The 23,000-nt window shown below is 34.6% G+C and overlaps 1 protein-coding gene across 2 annotated transcripts in view; it reads right to left on the bottom strand.

The window, feature by feature from the left end:
* The window catches only part of LOC134740472 (PAS domain-containing protein cky-1), a 126,808-nt gene extending 119,664 nt beyond the window's left edge, over window positions 1–7,144 (bottom strand). Inside the window, exon 1 of one of the 2 annotated variants that reach the window (XM_063672956.1) lies at window positions 6,707–7,144. The gene's annotated coding sequence lies outside the window, so the exon portion shown is untranslated. The remainder of the gene's footprint in view (window positions 1–6,706) is intronic. The other variant, XM_063672947.1, reaches the window with a different exon arrangement.
* Between the last annotated feature and the right edge of the window lie 15,856 nt (window positions 7,145–23,000).

Consider the following 23,000-nt stretch of genomic DNA (forward strand, 5'->3'; position numbering starts at 1 on the left):
TTACTATTTGTTGTTGTAGCGGCAACAGAAATACATCATCTGTGAAAACTTCAACTGACTAGCTATCACGGTTCATGAGATATAGCCTGGTGACAGACAGACGGACAGACGGACAGCGGAGTTTTAGTAATAGGGTCCCGTTTTGACCTGCGTTCACTGGTTTTTACCCTTTGGGTACGGAACCCTAAAAAGTAATAGAAGGGGAAGCAACTTGTCAAGTGGATGCTTCCTCTCTATCCCCCCACTTTTGTGTCCCATTTTCCGGTTTTCCATTGTTTGTAGTTTTATTTTTATTTTTTATAATAAAACTTAATGAACAAAGTATTTTCCATTAAATTTGATGCAATTAGTAGTTTTGTTGTAACTTCAACCATTTTTCTATTAACAATGAAAAACTGCAAAATGGGACACAAAAGTGGAAAAAGAGTGGAAAGTGCCCACTTGACAAATTGCTTCCCCTTCCATTTTTTTCTTACTTACACAAGCTACATGCTTGCCAAGTTGTATACTTTATTCCGATTGGGACTCTACTTTAAGCTTACGAGTCCATAACGAGCCAATAAATTCATTCCTTAACGAAAAATGTTCCTGTTAGGTTCAATATCTTCACAGGTAACAAGCTTTAAAACGGTACGTTACACTAAATAAGTGTAGATATTTTTCGTCATTATTTGCCTTTTAGCGTTACTTCGCTAAGTATACACGCGCTCTTATCAAATAACTCCAGATGTATATCATATCCTGTTACATGTAATTTGATTGATAAACATATTAAGCAACTTCTCACATTTAAACGAGCGTATAATAGGTGTATTATACACTCTTATAAAAAACGTTTTAAAACTGTTCAACTGTACATTATCACTTTTCATGTTTGTGTTTTTTACTATAACTACCACTGATTCTAATTACTATTAAGATTCATTTGTTTCTATGTCAATGCATAGTACACAGAATTTTACGCGGTAGTCATACTTAGCACACTATTTTATGTAGTAACAAATTTTCGTTTATGAAGGTTTATACTTTTATTAGAATTTATTAAACATTGACGTATTTTAAGTTACGAACGAGTTTGACTGGATCGCTAGTTGGTAGTTATCCATCATTAAATAAACCCTACCAATCACCGAATGAACAGAAAATATTTAAATCAAAATGGAATTAGGTTCTGCCCACCAAAAACTTCACACAGAATTATAGATTACATGTCCTACGTACTTACATGTAATTTACTATAACTTTAGTTTACTGTTTTCAATATGTATACTGTGATTCTTAGTTGGATTACAGATTACAATCCATTACATTAGTCACTCGAATAATGATGACTAACATATATCCTGGTCGGGATCGAACCCTGAACCTGACTAACCGTTTTCCCATGCACCAATTAAAATATGCAAAGATGATCTAAGAGTTAAATCACACTTAACTTATGTATTCATAACTTCAATTTTAATTGATTCTAAGGCTTCCATTTTTTATTTCGTATGTGTAGAAATTAAAGTACCTTTGCAATTTATGCATAACAAATGTTGTTATTTAATATACGTAAAATGAGTACTTCGACAGATATCGATCACATAAAATATGAAGTTTTAAAACAGACTTCTGTTTTACTCGTCGTAAATTACGTACACATTAAATAGAAATCTCAAAAGCTTTCATCGATTATATAGACGTACTCGTACAATTGTCCGACGCACAATCATTACAAAAATAGCTATTGTCGTTCGATAGACTTCATTGTGATGCATCAGGGAAAAGAAATCTCGTGGAACGGAGCGTAAAAAAGGGCAAGTAAAAAGCAAACGAGATGCGCCTGCGACCGTACGCTAAGATCTCGGTCAGGCGGGAGCCGAGTTCTTTTGTTTCCAGTCTCGAATCAGCCAGTGCTTCGAATCTAGATGCTGTTTCCAATTGTTTTTTTTTTTTCTTTTTCCCTCTATGGCTTTTTCTTTATTGTCTTTGCCTTTAAAAAAACAAAAGCCCGGTGGCTTATGGCTCCCCATTGATATGCGACGTTCGAATTGAAATTTAAATATTTGCTCGTGGATACTGGACGGGCTTCATCTTGAGTATTTTGTTTTTAAGAAACGCTACCATCTTCATATTTATTATGTTATTCGGGACTGCGATGCGTTGAGATACAAGTCGATTGTAAACGTACTTGTACTAGCTATTCGTAATCCAATTTTTTATCATAGGTAAAGCCTATATTTCATTTGTCAGCTGGTAGAAGCAATCAAATAATAAATCGCTGTTTGTCGATTATCAAAATATGAAAAAAATTTACAAAGTGACTCTCCTAATTAATTCAACAGTTTTCGAAAACTGTTTCTGTAGTTAAAACCTATTTGGCCCATAGAGTTGAATTTCAAAAGAAGCAGTGTAGTATTTTAAACTAAAATATGTGACCTATTTAACCTAATATTTTTTTGTATTACTTAGTGGCACCTACTGAAATAGGCTGTTTATAAAGCAAAGTCCTCAGTGGCATTTGAATTTCTACACTTAGGTGTATGGATGGTATAGAAAGAATGCCAATCTCTTATGGCAGAATTGTTGCAAAAGTGACCGCTTTCAGCTTTAAATAATAGTTCCTAATCTCTCCGTTGGCGCTAGTTAGGCTCTGGGACATGAGTATAACATGAACCATATAAGGCAACAAATAACCCGACCAAATTACGTAGGTTGTTTTTGGTAGTATTTCGGTGTATGGTGGCGCCGCCTAATTACTGTTTTTTGATGGACACTTTTCATACATAGAGATTTGGCTCCTTTATATAGTCTCCATGCTTAGATGTAATGAAAGTGGGTGGGTTGGTACACTTGGTACCTACCGTTTTCAATTATTGGTAGGTATATATAAATATACATTTCTACACAAAATGATTCATTTCATTAAAAACAAAGATTGTGTTGACAATTTTGAAAATAACTGCGATAACAAAAGGGTTTAAAAATTACTAAGAATTACTTGCTTACTTTCTAAATTCTTCACAACATTTTCTATAACATATTTTGCATGAAATAAGAAACACAGGTGTGTCGAAATTAGTATTTCAAAACTTTGATAAGGGGTTGATGAGCGATTTTCAAAGTACGGGCCACTTGCATCATTCACTAACCCGGGGTTAACCGGTTAAACCTGGAGTTGCCATGGTTACCAGTTCATGGCACCATTTGACACTGGGTTAACGAATTAACCGGTTAATCCCGGGTTAATGGGATAGTGCAAGTGGGTCTTAAGTAAATAATCACAAATAGGATTTTTAAGGTGTATTTCCAAATTAGTGAATGTGAATTTTTCAATCCAGAATTCAGCACGAATTTAGACACTAAGATTTTTTATGACAAAATACCTTTAAAAATACTTAGAGAAAACACCTCGTTTTCTAAAAAAAATAGAATCAAATTAGTTACCCACACGTAAAAGTAATCAGTAGGCGGTAATCGAACCCGTGACCCTTCACCCGGCCGAGTCTATTACGACCGTTTATAATCAGCGGTGGAGTACTTTTACACCATTACTACTTTTCTCACTTACATGCAGTATAGCTTAAACTTACAAGATTGATTAATTCGGTATATTTTATGTAATAAAAGTTATTTAAATTAACTAATAATTTAATAACTTAGACTAAGCACGAAGCAGTAGGTAGGTCCCGGGTTCGAATCCTGGCAATGGCATTTTTTGTTTCGAGTTATGGATGTTTTCTATGTAAGTATTTTAATATTTATCTTTATATATCTTTATATTATATATATCGCCGCGTCTAGTACCTACAACATAAGCCTTATTGAGCTTAGGTACTGTGGGACTAGATTGATTTGTGTAAGACTGTCCCATAATATATTTTTATTATTATTTATTCATTATTTGTGTTATTGCTAATGAGTTAATGACCAAAACGGTATGCGTGATTAGTATTATTTAAATTCTTTTGATCATAAACGTGTAACATTTATACTATCTATATAAACGGATTCTGGTTTGTTTACGAGTAGTTTGTGTATTAAACCATTTTTGATAGTAAAACCAAATAGTGCCTACTTAATAATCCATCATATAGGTAATATATACTAGACACATCAGACATAGACAATAAAAGTTCACATGTAAAACAAAATTTGACAAGCACCTGTCTTTCGCGCATCAGCCCATCGTCAGTAAAAACACTAAAAACCGATGCCGCTGCTGTACAGATACCCTGTGGCGCCGCGACTTAAAAACTATATCCGGTTGGCGACCGGTTCACTTTAGGTATTTATTAGCATCTATCTAGAGCCTATCAATTATATTTGATCGCCACCTATTACGGTACGCCTTCTGATGTCGTTTCAATTCTGAAAGATAGTATGTAAGTTTACTTCGTATCTTAGTTAAGCTTTAATATTGCTGTATTTAACTGATGCTACGGTTTTCAACTAAACATTGCATGTCTTACTTAATTACCATGTTACATTTGTCTTATTGTTGGTACTCTTAGCAATTTTATTAAATAACAGTTAATTTTTGACACTGGTGTAGCCTAGAGTGATATATATCATTATTACTTTACCTACGAAGGTAATGGCGCTAATTCTCATACCGGAAAGGACTGTGTGCAATGAACACGATTATTTATAAGAAAACCTATAACCTATAAGAGAGACTATTGTAGTAGGATGGAAAATATGATATGTACCGCACAAAAACAATAATACTTTGTGTATAGACATGAAACTGTCGCTATTTTGACAAATGGGTGAAGTTATAGGTATTTATTATTACACGCTTTAAACACCACTCCCGTAATGGCGCAAATGAGAGAAACATTTCGCTGCTTATTTTGGCTGTTTTAGAGAAAAAACGGCCAAGAGCATATATCGGGCTCAGTAGCTGCAAATGTGTACCTATTGTGTGGTTTTGCAGCCGCTATAAATACACAACCTCTTAGAAGTTTTTTAAATACATAAGTATATAATATATCATGATCATATTGATCATCGTTAGCATGCCCCTGCATCATACAGTTTAGGTAAGGAATTTTGTAGGTGTAAACATGTTTTTGCTTGTCTACTATCTGATTATAAATAAGTGGTTTTCCTCTTCGCTTAGTTATATAGGTATATGTCTATCGTGATTGTTTTAGCTTGCCAACTTCAGCTCTCACTGAGCTAAAACCATGTATGGACAGACATACGGGGGAAAAACGATAAGGGTTCTATGTTGCCTTCGGATCCCAAAAAAACATAATTTTATTATTGCCAATTTCTTCTAACTATACAAGATTTTAATTGTTTAAGTATTTTTATAAGAGGAAAAACTTCGTCTGTGTTAGTAAGTAGGCAGGTATGTTATATTTACCAACTCTGATAGCAAACATTCGTAAATGCAGTGACCATAATCAAGAGTTAAATCTTGACAAGATGTTGTTTGCAAAACACAAACGAAAACTGAGAATGAGTTCCGTAATTTGCTTGGCCTATTTAATATTAAAAAAGTGATTTAAATGCTTAGTTTAAGTACTATGTATGTATGTATGTATGTATGTATGTAAACACTTTATTGTACATAAGACAGATTACAAACACAATAAAAGAACAAAAATATATACAATGTACAAAGGCGGACTTATCCCTATAAGGGATCTCTTCCAGTCAACCTTACCCAACCAACCAGAACCAGTCAACCTTGCCAGTACTCCGGGAGAATAACGGTGGAATGATAGATATCATTAGACAACGAAATTCAAGTATGTATATGTAGGTAATAAAAATTTTGAGCATCAAATGCAATCAATACATAATTATATCTGCTGACTCTATTACATTGAAATAGAGTATGTATTCATTTCTGATTATTTTATCACTCGGTCATGAAAATAAATACCTTGACGACGGCGCTGTTAGAGTTAGAGACGAAAATAGTAAGTACGGAAAATAATATGTTTCACGTGTTCGACCCTGAGCCCATAATATAATTTAAGATAATGCTAACAAGTAATCCAGGTCAATAAGTCATCGTTTAAAAAAACCGGCCAAGTGCGAGTCGGACTCGCGCACGTAGGGTTCCGTACCATTACGGCAGAAAACGGCAAAAAAAATGACGTTTGTTGTATGGGAGCCCCACTAAAAATTATACATATAAATGCTATACATATAAATGCTACTTATATTAAGTAATATAAGCGATACTAATTCAGTCGAGACATAGGCCAGGAAAGCTATTTGCTAGAATGAGATAACGATATTCATATCTCATTCTGTAGTATAGCTGTGTCCCTACTTACGTAAGTAAAACTTACGAGTGTAATCCTGGCCATAGAGTTACTACTCGTAAGTAGAGCTCGTGTAGAGTGCTTCACCAGAGTAATGCACGTAATGGAGCATTAGATTTTTCTTATTCTTATTAGTCCTGGAACCTTTATATTACTGGCACATCTACGAGTATATATTTGTCAATATTTTTGCACATGTTTAGGTCATGCCACCTTAGTGATTGACAATATTTTAATTTGTGTTGTTCAAAGGTGCAGGTTTTTAACCTACATTTTCTTTAAACACAGGTACCTACAGGTGCCTTATAACTTTTTGTAATGTTTTCCAATTGGATGAGACTTTTTATAAAACATCAAAATATAAATAATTAAGTTAAACATACATAGGAATGTTAAAAATAAAGGGGTATTTGAATAGAGAAAATGAACATGCTTACCGTTTTTATCTGTACAACAATCCTTTACTACAACCATCTAATACACTGAACAAATACAAATATATTCCAAAGTTCACACCTTATCAGTTCACATCTACTAGTCAAGACTGCCCTTGTAATCACTAAACGAAATTAAACAGACCTAGAAATCCATTAGCACAAATTTAGGCACTCTTCACGCCTATTTTCAGTCATAATTGATAAACAGTGTCACAACAAGAAAAACCTTATCAATTTATTAAACAACAGCATGCATGAAATCAGGCCTAGGTCCCATTTTGAAAAAAAGTATAATGAAAAATTGGAAACGCCAATCGGCGTTTCGGATTCAAATTCGGAACTGTCAACGAGTTTGACAGGTCGCGCTTGCGCAGACGCGGGCGAACGGGCGTGCTGTGCGCACGGGCATCGGCGCTACACTGAGTTCGCGCGCTTTTCGACTAACACAGCCTCTCAAGTCTCACAGTATGGGATGCATTAGAACTTGATGCTCGAAAACTTACGGATACGATATCATGTTTATCAAAAGTTGACCTTTGACTGAGGCTTTAACTGTCCCAACCATATTGTTGCACGTCATGAGCGTGCGTGCGCTTAGACACATTCATACTGGATGTATTTCAAGAATTCACGTTCTTTTTCCTTTTAATTTTTAATGGTGATCAGCTGACTAAAACATTTATGGGAGTAGACAGAAAAAAATGAGATAAAAGCCAAAACGACAAAGCAGTCTAAAGCTACTCAATATTGCATAGTTTTTCATACAAGAAATTAGTACCTGGGAGACCGAGCTTTGCTCGGAAAACATATAAAAACTCAAAGATGCGCGTTTTCCCAGAGAAGACCTTTTTCGCCTCCAAAAACCCCCATATAGCAAATATCATCGAAATCGTTAGAACCGTTTCCGAGATCCCCCCCGAGATTTCGTAATAATGTCACTTGATAAAAAAGAAAATCTTGTATTTATAAACTACGACGTTAAGATTACACAGTCACACCGGGCAGGTGTTAGTGTATTCATTAAAGCTGTTTAGCACTACCTACTAACTTGCATGTTCTGTCGCAAAAGCTGCTAACTTCATAATTTAAACAAATATCGTAAAATCGTAAATTTTATATGGGCTTTATTAAATCCTATAGAAAACCCTAACTAACAGATACGTGACAGTATTTAAAAGTATTTGATGTACATATTCCCAGGATTCAGCTTGCATGGAGGCACACGTCTAACGGTCGGTATCGTCGTTGACTGATGATGACTCGGCTTACCTTGTGCCCGTCCGCTTGACGTGCGGGTCGCGCCACAGTACCCGCGGGAGAGGAAGCGGGCTTCAATAGTTCCAGCTTGCATGAAGCACACGTCGGTATCGTCGACGACTGATGTGATGAGACTGTGCTCATCCGCATTTTTAACGTACAGTTTCGCGCACATGCAGGGCCTGCAGGAGAGCAAAAATAACGAACATATATCTACATAAGTATTTTAAAGGCTCTCACCACATTTTACGTTGTACCGGCGATCAGGCGAACTTGTTGGCCGCCATCTCACTATACCTTAGTTATTTCTAGTTTGTAATTGACATATAGTTTTTACGCATTTGATTTTCCAAGTTATCACAGTCGACATATTTGACATATCAACATTATCCGGTTTTCTTGTAGGGAGAAAAACAAATACAAAAAGCCCATATCTCAATCACAAACTATTACAATTTACCCTAAGGTAGTACATACCTATATTTTATCAGGGCACACATCGATCGCGTAGGTATTGCCTCACTGCTGCGTTTGTAACGAACAATACTCCCATAAGTGTTATTTGGTGTACCTATAAAAAATCTCGAATAGAAAATAATTGTAGGCAATTTAGTATTTAAATAACTATTTACTTGACATAGTTTACATATATTATGACAAGATTTTTTGTCTTTGTCACTATAAACAGGGTAAGCTATAGGCACGATTACTCAAATTTTTACTTAGGTCTTATGTTGGGTATTCTAGGTCAAGCGCATTTCGACTGAAAATAAGGAGACGGTCGCTAAACGTCAACGTTAGATAATAAAAAAAGATTACAACAACTTGACAAGATAGGACATTAGTATAGCTGAACTAATTGTTTGCTAAATAATTGACTATTTGACCTTTATGACTATGACCCAAAACAAGACTAGGTATCTAAGTGGAAAAAAATGGGTGCAGATGGGACATTAAATTCACACGTTAATTTTAAACGTATATTTTATTAACTATTTTTACGTTTTTTATTTAGCTTGATTTTAGAATCGTTAAGTTAATTTCCGCTTCAGCCTTTCACTAAGTTCATCTCCTTGACGCATTCGAAGTGGTTCGTTTATTTTTTTAAACGGGATTATTGGGTTATGAATACTCGAGTTTTATGAACCATAGCTAATCGTGATGCCTTTTTGTGTTCAAAAGTAGATCTGTCAATAAGAAATGCATTAAAATAACTATTAGTAGTGTGAACACAGCCAGGTGTTAATGAAGGGTTAATACGGAATTAACTGTGTGTTGACGGCTTTACGATTGAGAAAATTGTTTTGTGATACTCGTATTTTAGGTTCTCGTTTAGTACAAATACTACGGTAATATTGTTGAATGTTTATTGCGTTATGTGTTATGATTATTACGTTTAGACTATCTAAGATATAAATTGAACCTGTATGGAGTTTCGTTAGATATAAAATATAGGTAGTTCGAGATTAATTGGCTATAACTTGATTACTTATAATATTTTATTTTTTGATTTTGATTTAGTTTCTCAAACTTAAACGTTAGATATGGCGGGTATCATAGATATCAACACATGTGTATCGAGTTAAAATTGCTTCTACTAAATGAGGTATGTGAACTACGCAACGCGTGGTAATGCATGCATAAGACATCAACGCAGTCCTAGTTACAGTAACCCTTGTTCTGGTTACGTACAATATAATGGGTAACTTTGACCCACTTTTGGCACGTAATCCTAACCGTAATCAATATGACTAATGCGCTCCAAGTAGGCTTCCAACCTATCCTTTTTTGGGCCAGTTTAAGAGTAAGGTTATTCAAAATTCGAATCTGCCTAGTCATCATTATTTTTAAAAAGTTTTGTCAACTTCGCCAATCTGATATTGTAAATAACAATTTAAATTTTTGCTCTAAAACTTTCGATATTCATAATAATGTGGAACATAATTGGTTAAGAATATGTAGGTAGGTATGTATGATTTATATAAACCGAGCTGCAAAATTGCATGGACATATTAGAAATGAAATTCATAAAGTGGCCATGGTTGTACATTTTGTACAAAGTGTTTTGACAAAAACATTCAATTTTATTTCATTTGCTAATTTAGATAACTTAGCACGGCGTTAAAAATGCGTTTTCAAAAGTTCGTATTCGGCTATAGGTATGTAAATACGATTAATAAAGTTACTTAGGTAACTACAAAACAAATAGCGAAATTTATGTAAGTGAGAATCATCTCAATAACATAATTCATACTAATTTGTTAAAAATATGATATGTCAATATCGTGAAAGCGTTTTCACGCGTCGCCAAAATTGCCTCATCAGTTATCATTGCCTTGAAAATATGACAACATTGCATCACAATGGCAACGGTAAAAAATATGCGCGAGCGAGACGTCGCTACAGATCGCGTTTGTCATTTCTACTTCAAACACAACGCGCGTCACGGATCACCGCGAAAGACTGCCCACTTGAAAGTGAAACTGACGAACTACGGCCGTCTCTTTTACTCCTACGTATTTGTTAGCAAGCGTTCGGAGCAACAGAGATGGCAATGCTGTTATAGATTTTTTAATGGATTGTGGAGTTTTTGTCAAAAATATAGATCAAGTGAAAAATAATGTGTCGTTGACCCCGGATCGTGCGAAATGGTTATAATTTGTTTAAATGGGCTTTCGTTTTGTTAATTTTATTGTTTGTTCGTTGTTTCGTAAAATTTTCGGGATATTATATAAAATAAATATTGGAAAATGGCTACAAAATAAAATTACTGTGCTTATGTTATGCCATTTTGAGTTAACAATTAAAAATTCAATAGGTAGTGCCTGCAGTACCAATCAAAGGCACTCAAAGGTAAAATAAGCATTAAGGTTGTTTGTAAAATGTATCTAATAACCTTGCTATGAAGCTTCGTAGTCCAAAATATAAATTGATAATACATCATTATGTAAACTTAATCTGATGATTCCTTGGCTTCACACAATTTATTCGATTTATTACACATAGGTACTCATACTCATTTATTGATAATATTCTTAAAATATTACATGTCTACATCAGAAAATATATTTACAGTAGAATCTGAACAAGTGGAACCTGGGTTAGTGGAAAACCTCTGTAAGTGGACCCAAGTTCTCGGTTCCAGTCCCTTGGCAACGAATTACCTCTATAAGTGGAATTTTGGGACCTCTATAAGCGGAATCCATTTTTTCGAAAATTTCTTATTTTTATCTCTGTAACTGGAAGCAGCCGTCTCCGAAACCTCTATGAGTTTAATAGCGGCGTTATAAAATTTGTATTTTTAATAAACCGCCACTTTTTCATTAAAGTACAATCGGTACATTGATTTATTTAACCATACTGGTTTCTCTTGCATAAATAAATATTAGGAGTGATTTTGTTTAAATATAAGTTACTTCATAACAAAGGACAGCTAGATATTATTTTTGTATACGAGTACTGTGGATTATTTACAGTATTGCTTTTTTTAAGTCATGATTACATATCTTATCTTATCTTATTGGGAGAGAAAATTATTTTAATTTATTTCATATTTGTTAGTATGTAATGTTTGACGATCATGATAAAAAGATAAGCATAATTTTGACATTGATGCAAATTTATAGTGTAATTTTCATCCCGAATAAATAAATCTAAATCTAAATCATACCTATTTTATGTTAATATTCATATCTACATACATATTTAATAAAAGATCTTTTCTTTTATTTGACCATAGACGTGACCTCTATAAGCGACATTACTAGCATCCACAACCTCTGTTAGCGAGAGCCTCTGTAAGTGAGAAACCATTTTATTTGAACCTGGTTAAGTGGAAAACTGGATAAATGGAAAACCCGGATAAGCGGAACTAAACAGCCGGTCCCTTGCGATTCCACTTATCCAGTTTCCACGTATATCATTAAAACATTAGAAATACGGGGTGGCATTAGAAATAACAGGTATACACTTTAGTTTTGTAATTTGATTTTATGAAATATAAAAAATATTAAATATTCCTTGTTAAATAAAGTATTTAGGGCCGGCAGTTAAACATGGAAAATAATGTCAGACAAATGTCCACCTCTAGCAGCATGGCAGATGTGAAACCTTTTCATCGCGTTTTTCATCACATTTTCACACATTTCCTGCGTTATTTCAGTGACTGTGTCTCGAATATTTTGTTTTAATTGCTGAAGGTTCATTGGCCTGATCTGATAGCATAGACACGTCCCTTTAGATAGCCTCACAGAAAAAAGTCAGGAGCTGTTAAGTCAGGCGATCTTGGGGGCCAATCAATGTCACAGTTTCTCGAATTATCCGCAATTTTCTTAAGTTTCTGCAATACATAATAGGGTATTTGACTACTAGTCAAATCAGTTTCTTTTTTCGAACTGTCAAAACGATTTTGCTACTATAGCGAGGATTAGACTAGCAAGAACTTGCATGCAATTCTCATCACATTGCGGTATCTGATAAACATTTTGAATGCAGTTAACCTTAGTAGTCAGCAATGTAACGTAGATTGCATGCAAGTTCTTGCTAGTCTAAACCTCGCTTATGGATTTTATATGAAACACTAGCATGTGACGTCACAATCAAATTACCTACTCTTTATAGTTTTATACGAGTTTAAAAATAGAAATTGTGTCTAAAAATAACTGCTGTCTACGTTTCTCTATAATCTTCTGGTGCTTTATTTCATGCATGGTGTAAAATAATTTATTTTAAATACACTCAAATACTCTATTGAGAACACGTTGTTCCGTCGTAAAACGCTCCACAACAAATTTGCCGTATCTACACAAAGTAATTTTCATGCAACAACTGTCATAATTATTTACCGCCAAAACAAAATGGCGGCAAAAAAAGTTGTTTGTAGTAACAAAATATGTCCAGAATTAAAATTATAATAAAATCATGATATCCAATAAATTAAAATTACAATTTAAACCAATATGTAAGTCAGGGATAAAATATCAAGTCATTAAATACATTTTTATTTGTCTGTTGCCGTATGAAAATGTTTACCTTTTTACGGATTTACTCAATATTTAATAAGTACCTATTTTTTTTTATCTAGTATAAATTAACACATTAAAAAGGCTAAAAACCTTAAACGTGTACTTAAAAGCCAAATAATACTTTATGTACTGGTATTAGTATCACAAGATTTTAACATCATACAAAACTCTTTTCATGATCCGAGCCATAGAGAAATGACAAGCTACTTTTGACTGAGTGTAAAGCGTCGTAGCCCAAAGGTCAGTAACCAAAGCACTGACCCTTTCTTTCCCACGGGCTGTTTCCATGGCAGCCGATATCCTATCACCGGCGCAGACGCAGCGCAGCGTAATTTGTAGCCTCGCGCAGGATTTACTGGCAAAAGTGGAGCTTTCCTAGAAACCACTGTACTTACATACCTAGAGGCGAATTCTGATTGTAATAACACTTTATAAATTTGATCTGGGTTTGTTAGGGATATGATCTGTGATATTTCTTCAACCAGAAACGTCACTTCTGATACTAACCTATCATATCCATAACAAATACAGATCAAATTCATATCCTGCTATTACAATCAGAATACGCCTCCTACACGGGTAAACTAACTAGCTGCGCGCTTTCTATAGACGGTAGGTTGATACTGTTGACAACAGATTTATAATTACATTATTCGAAATATATTTAAATTTATCGTAATAATCCGCTTTTTGTTTATTGCGAATTGCATTATGACGTGAAACTTTCTCAAGAACGTGTCATTACACTTAACACAGTTTAATAATTGTGTAAATCTGCATTTGAACTTATAATCCACATGTTATAGCACATAACTTGTTGTTGTTAAATACTTAACAACAACAAGTTATTACTCAACTTAATATACATTTTGTTTTGCAATAATCAATCAAGCCTCATAGTGCATTGATATGATATGTTTTTCGATTTGCAAGAATTATTCAAGTCTAGCAAGTAATTTAAATTTATTATAATTATTAAAATAACATTATTTTACGAATGTGCGTATATTCAAATTGTTGAACTTCGCATTTAAAATGAATTGCTAAGAAAAACTTACAGCATTTAGCGGTTTTGTTTAATTTTGTCAGGCAAACTTACCTAAATACCTAGGTAATAAAACCCTTAATATCTAGTGTGATTACGCTTTATAAAAACCCTATTTCGATTAGCATTAGTATTTATCTCTTGAAAAGTGCAACAATTAATATATTTGTGCACTAAATTCGTAAAATTACTTATTATAAACACAATTTTTTGCAGCACTTACCTTCAGAGCGCTTCTGGTAAAAACAGAACTAATGGAATGGGATTTCCGCAATAATGAGTTAACCTCTCTTAAGACATTATTGACATTTTAGTATGCGTTCTGCCCATTACTGCAATAAGTTAAGGTACTAGACGCATTAATGCAAAACAGACAACACGTGTTAACGGATTTGTGTTAACCTTTTTTCCTTCTTATGGAATAGTTATAAATTTCAAATCACTAAGGTCATTTTTGCAAAATAAAGTAGAGCGGACCAGCTACAATATGGCATTAAAATCTCATTTTTGAAGTTTTGTGGGTTGACACATTTTTAACACACTTATTATATAACTTCACCTGTAACTATGTAAAGCCAACATTAAACTATCTACACTATTCAAGTAAGTAGATATAATTATAAAGGTTCGGCAACGCGCATGTAACACCCCCGGAGTTGCAGGCGTCAATAGGCTGGGGTGATCGATTACCATCAGGCGTGCCGTAAGCTTGTTTGCCACCAACGTGGTTTAAAAAAAGCTATAGTTAATCCCGATGACAATACCATCATTTGGTACCATCGAGCGTTGAAGGAACCAGGAAATTGATAGTAAAACTCTTCGTTAGTTACTAGTAAACCCATTGAGTTATGGCTTAAATTCAAATAATTCATTTTCATGAAACTGACAAAAACTTTATTATAAAGCTTTTACAATGTCGAATATTTCTAATCATTAAAATATTCTCTGCTCTCAGACCCACCCAATTTTATTCGTTCGGTATCAACCTACCTATTTATCTGACATAAGGATAATAAATGAAAAATTACGGAATGAATTTAATGATGAGAAGATTAAAATATACTTAACAAATTTGGACGGTTTTATGTATTGTTTAAATTTAATTATATGACACCAATATTTATTTTCAACTCCACCATTATTCACCAATTATAATTATTACAAAAAATCTAGTTACGACATTAATACATAATTAGATAATCAGGAAATATAAACAAAAGATGAGTACAATGGATACTAACTAACTTACCTCAATAACCATTTTAAGAGACTTCCAAAGAAGCCTGTTTGGAATTCTCAAAAAGCCCAAGCACAATAAAGCGTGAAATGAATTGGAGACGTGCAAGCGTCTGCCCTGTTTCCGCTGTTCTGCTGCATTGCTAGGGCCTGGTCGGCTGTGACCAACGTGCTTTGCAGGCCTGAAGTGCCAGACGTGCCAGAGAACCTCAATGGAAAGTGCTAATTTAAGGAACTGCTGCTGCCCGTTACTTTATCAGTATCAGTACCTATAGTATTGTATGGGTCAGTTAAAGGCATTATATGTTAGAAGGATTATAATTCTGGTGGCCGGTAAACAATTGTGCGACCAGGTAAGAACAGTTGGAAACTTTTTTTATACAAGCCATAATGTGTGTGTTCCAGATTTGTTTAATTTTGCCCTAATTGGTTGTCATAAAAAGTTTTGGCTGCAAACTATTTTCGTTAGGAAATGTGTATCCGACATATAGTACGATCATCTTTACGAGCCAACGTTCCATATCTACATGCCGCCTTGTAAACTCGAACGCACAAAGCATTGTTAACTGCAATTATGTGCATTGTTTATAGGTGTGGCTAAGCCATAATTGTTTTTTCTTAGATATTCAAAAAATATATACTCGCCTTAGGTTAATCTACTGTGCTCAGTAAAATATTGTTGACAATTTGTGTTATAGAAATAAATCGTAATTGCATGCATTTCAACATTTTAAGCATTCCTTTGGCATGATTAAGACTTGGGATTCCGTTACATTGTGTCTGCCACGGCAATCATGGCAGGAATCTACAGAAAAACTGAACTTCCGTAAATGCCAAGCATGCCGCTCTACCGATTCGTTCTCACAAAAACAGGCAACAAATGGAATCGGATCTTAAAATAACTTAAGTTCAATATCTTTACTGAACATCTGGGGTCTTTTGGGGTGTTTGCCTTAAACATGATAATAAAACTAATTTAACCGTATCAGGTATATTTTTTATATTATTTATGCATGAATCGCTACTCATATGTGTCGATCGTTTTCTAAACTCAAGCAGTACAGTCACCTGCAATAATATGTTACTCTTCGAAGGCCGCAAAAATATGTAACACAGCCACGCTCTTATAGCTTTAGAAATAAGATCGTCAGTATTTTTGCGGCCTTCGTTGTATGTGGTACAGTACATGATCTACTGGTCACTACATCAAATCAAATGATAAAGAATGATCTGTAAAGTAGTATTACTAAAAAGTGGGACCATCCACGAACGAATGCATTTAGTACTGTATTTCATACAAACGTATACGCCTAATAAATAAATAAACCAAAACAGCAGTATTGAATTCGTTTCGATCATAATTCAATAAGGAGTAAGTGCTGCCTTGAAATTGGTAAATCACAACAATGCGCGCCAGAAGGCAAAGAAACCACGTGCGTTGAAATATGGAATCCCGCGCATTCAACGCACATGCGCAAGGGAATAAAACAACGTGGAGATGAATTTAGAGTTGGGAATAATCAATCGATATATTTTTTCAGATACCGAGATTTTTATTTAATGTCTTGTGAAAAAAATATTTGTTTTACAAGGTGACAAAGCTGTTGTACTCCTTGTGCTAATATTAAATTGATACCCATGCCATGATGCCATGTAAGCGAACTATGTCAAAAGTCAAAAATGTACCACGATCGTAGCGAGTAGTTCATAAAGTGGAATCTTAAGCGTTGCGAGGGTTTCAAGGCACGAGGGTTAAACAAACTTTGCTACCGAGTGAAGTGAAGCTATTAATATTTACTTAATTAGATAGGTACCTATGCTATATTAAAAGAAATATGGTCCGAGTATAAAACATGAGTACTGTGTAAAAATAATGCATAATATATGTAGAATAATGCAATATTTGTTGCTACCTAGACCGAAATGTAGGTATAGTTTTAAAATATTGGTAAAAGACTTAAGTTAGTTCTACTACGTTACTAAACTGTAATCATTCCAAGCGAGTCATCATGTTCCGGTCGTTTACTAATACATACAATTATGGAAGACAAAATAAATGAAATGAATAATAATCGATATTTGTATAAATCGACTTAGATCGCGACTAGCTGTGCGAATCGCAGCGCATAGCTACGCGGCTGCTTGGGAATCTCGCGTTACGCAGCCCCAGACTCCGGCGCGCTGACGCAGCACACAGAACAGAACAGAACAGAACGGAACAGGCGGAGACACGTCTAAAATTAAACCACAATAAAAAACGTGCATTTATAAGTGGAAAAATTACAGCTTTGGGTGACACTTGAACTCACGGCCTCACCCAAGGCAGTAATTTTTCCAGTTTTAAATTTATTCTAAGCTTAATAGCATCGTTCGCAGATTTTTTTGCTTGTTACAAATTAATAATAAACGTAGTTATTTCCATGTTTGCAAACTTGTAAGGAATAGAGACAGTGCAGGATTTAGCACGTAATACTTTTTTGAATCAAATCGCTTAAACCAAGGTTTATTTTGATTTCAGATAATGGTTTATTACTTTATTATTATTACATACACTAGACTAGATTTTCACTGTCCAGTGACTAGATAGTGAAAAATTAAATTATTTTATAAATAAATAATTTCACTTGTGTCGGGCATATGATCGTTTCCTTCGTATAATTATTTATTAATACTAATAACTCTTTATTTATATTATGAACATAAGAAGAAATTGAGGTGACTATACGCCGCCCATCCCAAGCCCATGGTAATCCATCTGTGACATAATAAATATTACACAAATTAAAAGCAGTGCTATGATAGTAGCCCATAATTCACTTGACATCACATTGACTTGTTTTTATCAACTGTAATTGATCAACCCATAATTAACGGTTCGAAACCTAATTTTTATAATATGCAGTGTTTACTGCTGACAGCTCTGCGCGCTGTGAACAGGCCATCCCACTTTCCATTTCCTGGCTGCATTACAATAAGCTTTATATATCGATACTTATTCGATGAAAACAATGTGCCTCCCGTATAGGATCGGGAATGTTATCTTCATAAAATATGCCTTTACCTATTGGTATTTCGATATCGCGTGGCAAAAGATTTGGGCATGCGTGTGGAGGGTTGCATACCTACATTTCACGTACTTACGTTTGCAGTTTGAGAGAACTCGGTTTTAATGTAACCGATAGGGAGCGTGCAAGAACTATAGGGGGCAGCATAGGAGCCGTCATATTTTCGGCGCGAGGCGTAAATGTGAAGTTTATGCTTCCGATGTAGCCCACAAGATGGCAGAACCTACTATGCACAAGAAAACGTACGAAAAAGGTAAATGGCAGACTTGCTTTGGCAATGGACTTGTTTATGTTTCCAATTCAGGCCACAAGATTGCAGACACTCCAACGCGCACTGTCCCTATTTAGTACTTATGCATTATATTATAAAACTACGAGTCTTAACTAGAGAGTAGTAACACTAGTAACATTACCCATTATGGCTCGACCCTCGATGATTTTTGTAAAATATGTAAGTATTCCTAATCCCTCCTCCCTTCTCCTAATCAGCGCCCGACAAAGTCTGTGTAGAATGATGATTTATGTGATATTTAAAACACTATCGTATTAGGCCAATTCGAGTTTTAGTTATTCGATCTGTTTCCGATATGATAGATCTGTCAGTGTCATAAATGACGTTTTTGGTTGAAGAAATGCCACTTTCGACACTGACAGATCAGTATCATATCGGAAACAGACCGAATAACTAAAACTCGAATTGGCCTGTACCTATGTCTGTCCCCGGAATTAAATCCATACCAAATTTCATCTCATTGAGATCAGAAGTTAAGGCTCGGATCGGAGACGTAACGTAACCGACAGTACCTTGGCGTTAATAATTAGTAGGAAAGTACATATTATGTTTTTTTAAGTAGGTCGACGTGAATTGTCGATTGAGTTCTTTTTATTATTTTGATGTTCTATGTATAGGTATAATAGGGTATTTGACAATTTTTTATGAATGGTATCAGTTGATCAGGTTTGTTTTGAGGATCAAATGTCTGTATGGGACCCATTGTCTTAAAGCAATACAAAAGTCACAAATGATGGTCAGTCTGGCACAGAGGGCTCAATAAGACTTGTGTTGTGGGCACTATACGACGATATATATATAATAGGTCTAGATAAATACTTATATACCTAGAAAACATCCATAACTCAGGAACAAATATTTGTGATAAACACACAAATAAATGCCCTTACCAGGATTCGAACCCAGGAAAACAAGGAAATTGCGATTTTGTCGGTAAATATTGCGTTTATGTATATTGTTGCTATACAATATCTTTTTTTTAATAATGTAAGGGATCGAATGGTACCATTATTATTTTCCTATTTATAAAAATTTGAGGACTAGTATATTATTATTATTCCCACATATTTTTTAAGTTTCCAATTGATTGTTATAAATTGCTCATTCTCTATCTATTTAACTAGATTTAGTTATAAAATTCAACATGTGTCAACAACCCTATTTTTGTGTTTTATTTCTACATTATCTTAGTAACCTAACTTTTTACATTTGTTATTTAGCCCAAACCCTCTATGAAGTAATTTCCACTTAAAGCGCGTTAAAAGTGATTTAAAGCGCTCCGCGTTAGACAACAGATTATCTTGAGCATCGTAATTTACTTATCGCGATGCTATCCGCCCCCATTTTCTCTCCTACGACTTGATAAGATGAAATTACTGATATTATTGAAGGAGAACCACCTACGACCGGCCATCGTTAGGAAACACATGGTTGAGTTCAACATCGAGCATTATACCAAAAATAAGACCTTTTCTGCTAAACCCATTGAACTATCACTACGTATAGAGCCGGTACAGAGAACCAGTATTTTGTGCCACGAGTTATTGACGGCCGACAAAAACTATGGAAGCAGAACGTGAATCTCCCGACCTAAACGCGTAAGCGCCATGAATTTCACGGCGCTTCTCTGTACTTCATAGAGTTAGACCAAGAGAAGTCTGCAACGATTTTGATAGCATACGCAGTGCGTTATTTATACGTCACATAATTCCATAGAACCTTGACGTTTAAAATAACACTTGTGTGATGTATGCATACTGCATGTAGGATGATTGTCTTCTGTTGACATGTGTCTATATTTCCGATGTTCATTCCTTAAGTACATATAGTTTTGGTAGCACGTATTTTCAATGTTATCCCGTTATTCCCGTAAGTAGTCCCATATTTCACAACTTGCACTGCATGTGCTATCAAAATCGTTGCAGACTTATCTTGGTCTACCTAATTCTAATAAGTCCATGGCTAAACCACACACAACAACCGTAAGTGATATTGGAAAATCTGTTTAGATTTATAATGCGAGGATGCGGTAATCAATTGCATGAGTTCAATCTAGAGAACAAAATAAATAAAATTATTATTTTTCCCCTCACTAGCTCGGAAAGTAGTCTTTTATCCTTTAAAACAAGCGGGGAAAAACGCATTTTATCCACTAGTGGGTAAAGTAATTTGACCTTGGATGGAGCGGGTTTAAGTAGCTTGACAGATAACAAAACGTAAAACGCTCATAATAATGATTCGTTTGATATTAATTATCATTAAACAAATGGTTTGAGAATCTAATAAAAAATACCAAATTTAGCTTTATTTAATGATTTTATGTCATAAACCTTAAAGTTCCATAAGAAACGTTTGTTTTTAATAATGATGTTAAATATAATTCTGAACGCACAAGTTGACTCGATGCAATTTCAAAACGCATCATTGACATTTCATACGTCAGAAATGTCAACATTGTCAACAAAATTTTTACTTAAAAACTTCTCACGTAAAAATACAGAATTTCCAGAGTTTTTTGTTATAATATCGTAAAAAAATGAGTGATTTCAGTGATGAAGATGATCTAACGCCTGTGGATGTTGCACTTTCCTCGCTATAGTGAGGTGAAAAGTTTTGTGACACACGGGTGCAAATGTATTACAACTATAGAATCCTTTCGCGTGCTCGTTTTTCAATTCCACACTCGCGGGTAAAATACAACTTTGCACCCTTGTATAACAAATAACTATTGTTATATATTTAGATTTGTGTTTCCGCCACTGGAGGATGGAGGATTCGACCTCCGCCACTGTAGGGTTTGGTCACTTTTACTTTATTATATGACATCTATTTCAGTTTATAATTGAATGAGTTTTCTAATGTCAGTAACACTTGTTATGCGTGTATGTAAAACGCATAAATAGGTGACATTTCTTTGAAAGAGTCTTCATTAATCATAATAACTAACATAATGAAAGGACCAAATTATAACGATAAATCAATATCTAGTTTATTCTAAAGAAAACCTTTTGGTTAATAATTCACATAAACACATAGCATTTAGAAATTATGTTAAACAAATGAAATACATATATTTACGCGTAATACTTAACTACGAAAGATGGCTTATTTTTCTAAAATGGCAACTTTTAGAAAGGGACAGAGGTCTCCCTCGTGCCTCTCGCGCGGCATGTTTTCCTAATATTTCGTCTTTACCAAGCGAGATAAAACTTTAATCGGATAAAAATAGAGTACATTTTATGTATTCACTCGTTCCTTGTGTATAAAATGCCTTAATTCGATGACACTGGCTAGATCATTAGCAGGGTGTATAAATTTTACATAAATTCGTGCAAGGCATCGGTATTGATGCCATTTTAATAGCATTAACTGCCCCAGCTGTATTAAAACTTTGAGTGTTTGATCTTAGTTTCATACTGATTTACGTCAAGTCGCTAACCCTATAATTGCATTTCGCTCATGCTCGTACGCAACCTGCATTGCGCAGCTGAAATTTGAATGCCGCTCCTGGAATCCGTTAACCCAAGAATGACCACTGCTTAAGTGTCTTTCATTTCAATGTGAGTCTGAGCTATTTTACTTGTTATACAAGTATTTTATTTATAAAAATTAAGTTAGTTGCTTGCAAGGATCTATGACTGTGTGGCGCCGCGAGGACAGGCGAGACGTCGGGACAGCGCGACGTATTGTTCACCCGCTTTATTTAGCGCGATTGAAATTTCAACCAAACTGCCGCGCCGCCTAATGCCGGTGCTTATGTGTGTGAACCTTGCAATATCATGTGCTTTAGCTCAAGGAAAATGAAGCGTCACAGACATGTTAATATACTTCCTTGCTATATACAGCTCTTTTTTATTTTTAAATTAAATGGTTTACCTGTTATCCCAAGAACCGTGTAGTCGCAAGTTGTGCTAATAATAATTTAATTCCGTGTCTGACTAATTCCAAATTATAAACATTTTTAACGCTTTTTGGGTTTTTTTATTCTATGAAACTTCCTACTTCTTGACCTTAAATGTACTTAAGTAAGAAATTGTACCTAAGTACAATAATTGTCCTGGCAAGCAACTGGCAAGCAATGCGCCAATTTGCAGACGGAGTGTTAATGTTAAACGGCCGACCTTGAAAATCAATTTACTGCCATTACAGCAGAGTCATAAAAAGAATTATCGAAATTACGAGTGTTTCATATTATTTAAGTAATACAGACAAATTATCGGTAAATATTACCTTTTCATTTCCCTGGAAACATCGGTATTATTCATGTACTGAATTGTGAATCAAATAATAATAAATACTATGGGACAAACAGAGACAAATAGATTTAGTTCACAGTAAGCTTAATAAGTCAGCCTAACGTGTACCTTTACGAAAC

The sequence above is a fragment of the Cydia strobilella genome, chromosome 1 (genome assembly GCF_947568885.1).
Source record: "Cydia strobilella chromosome 1, ilCydStro3.1, whole genome shotgun sequence".
Classification (NCBI taxonomy): domain Eukaryota; kingdom Metazoa; phylum Arthropoda; class Insecta; order Lepidoptera; family Tortricidae; genus Cydia; species Cydia strobilella.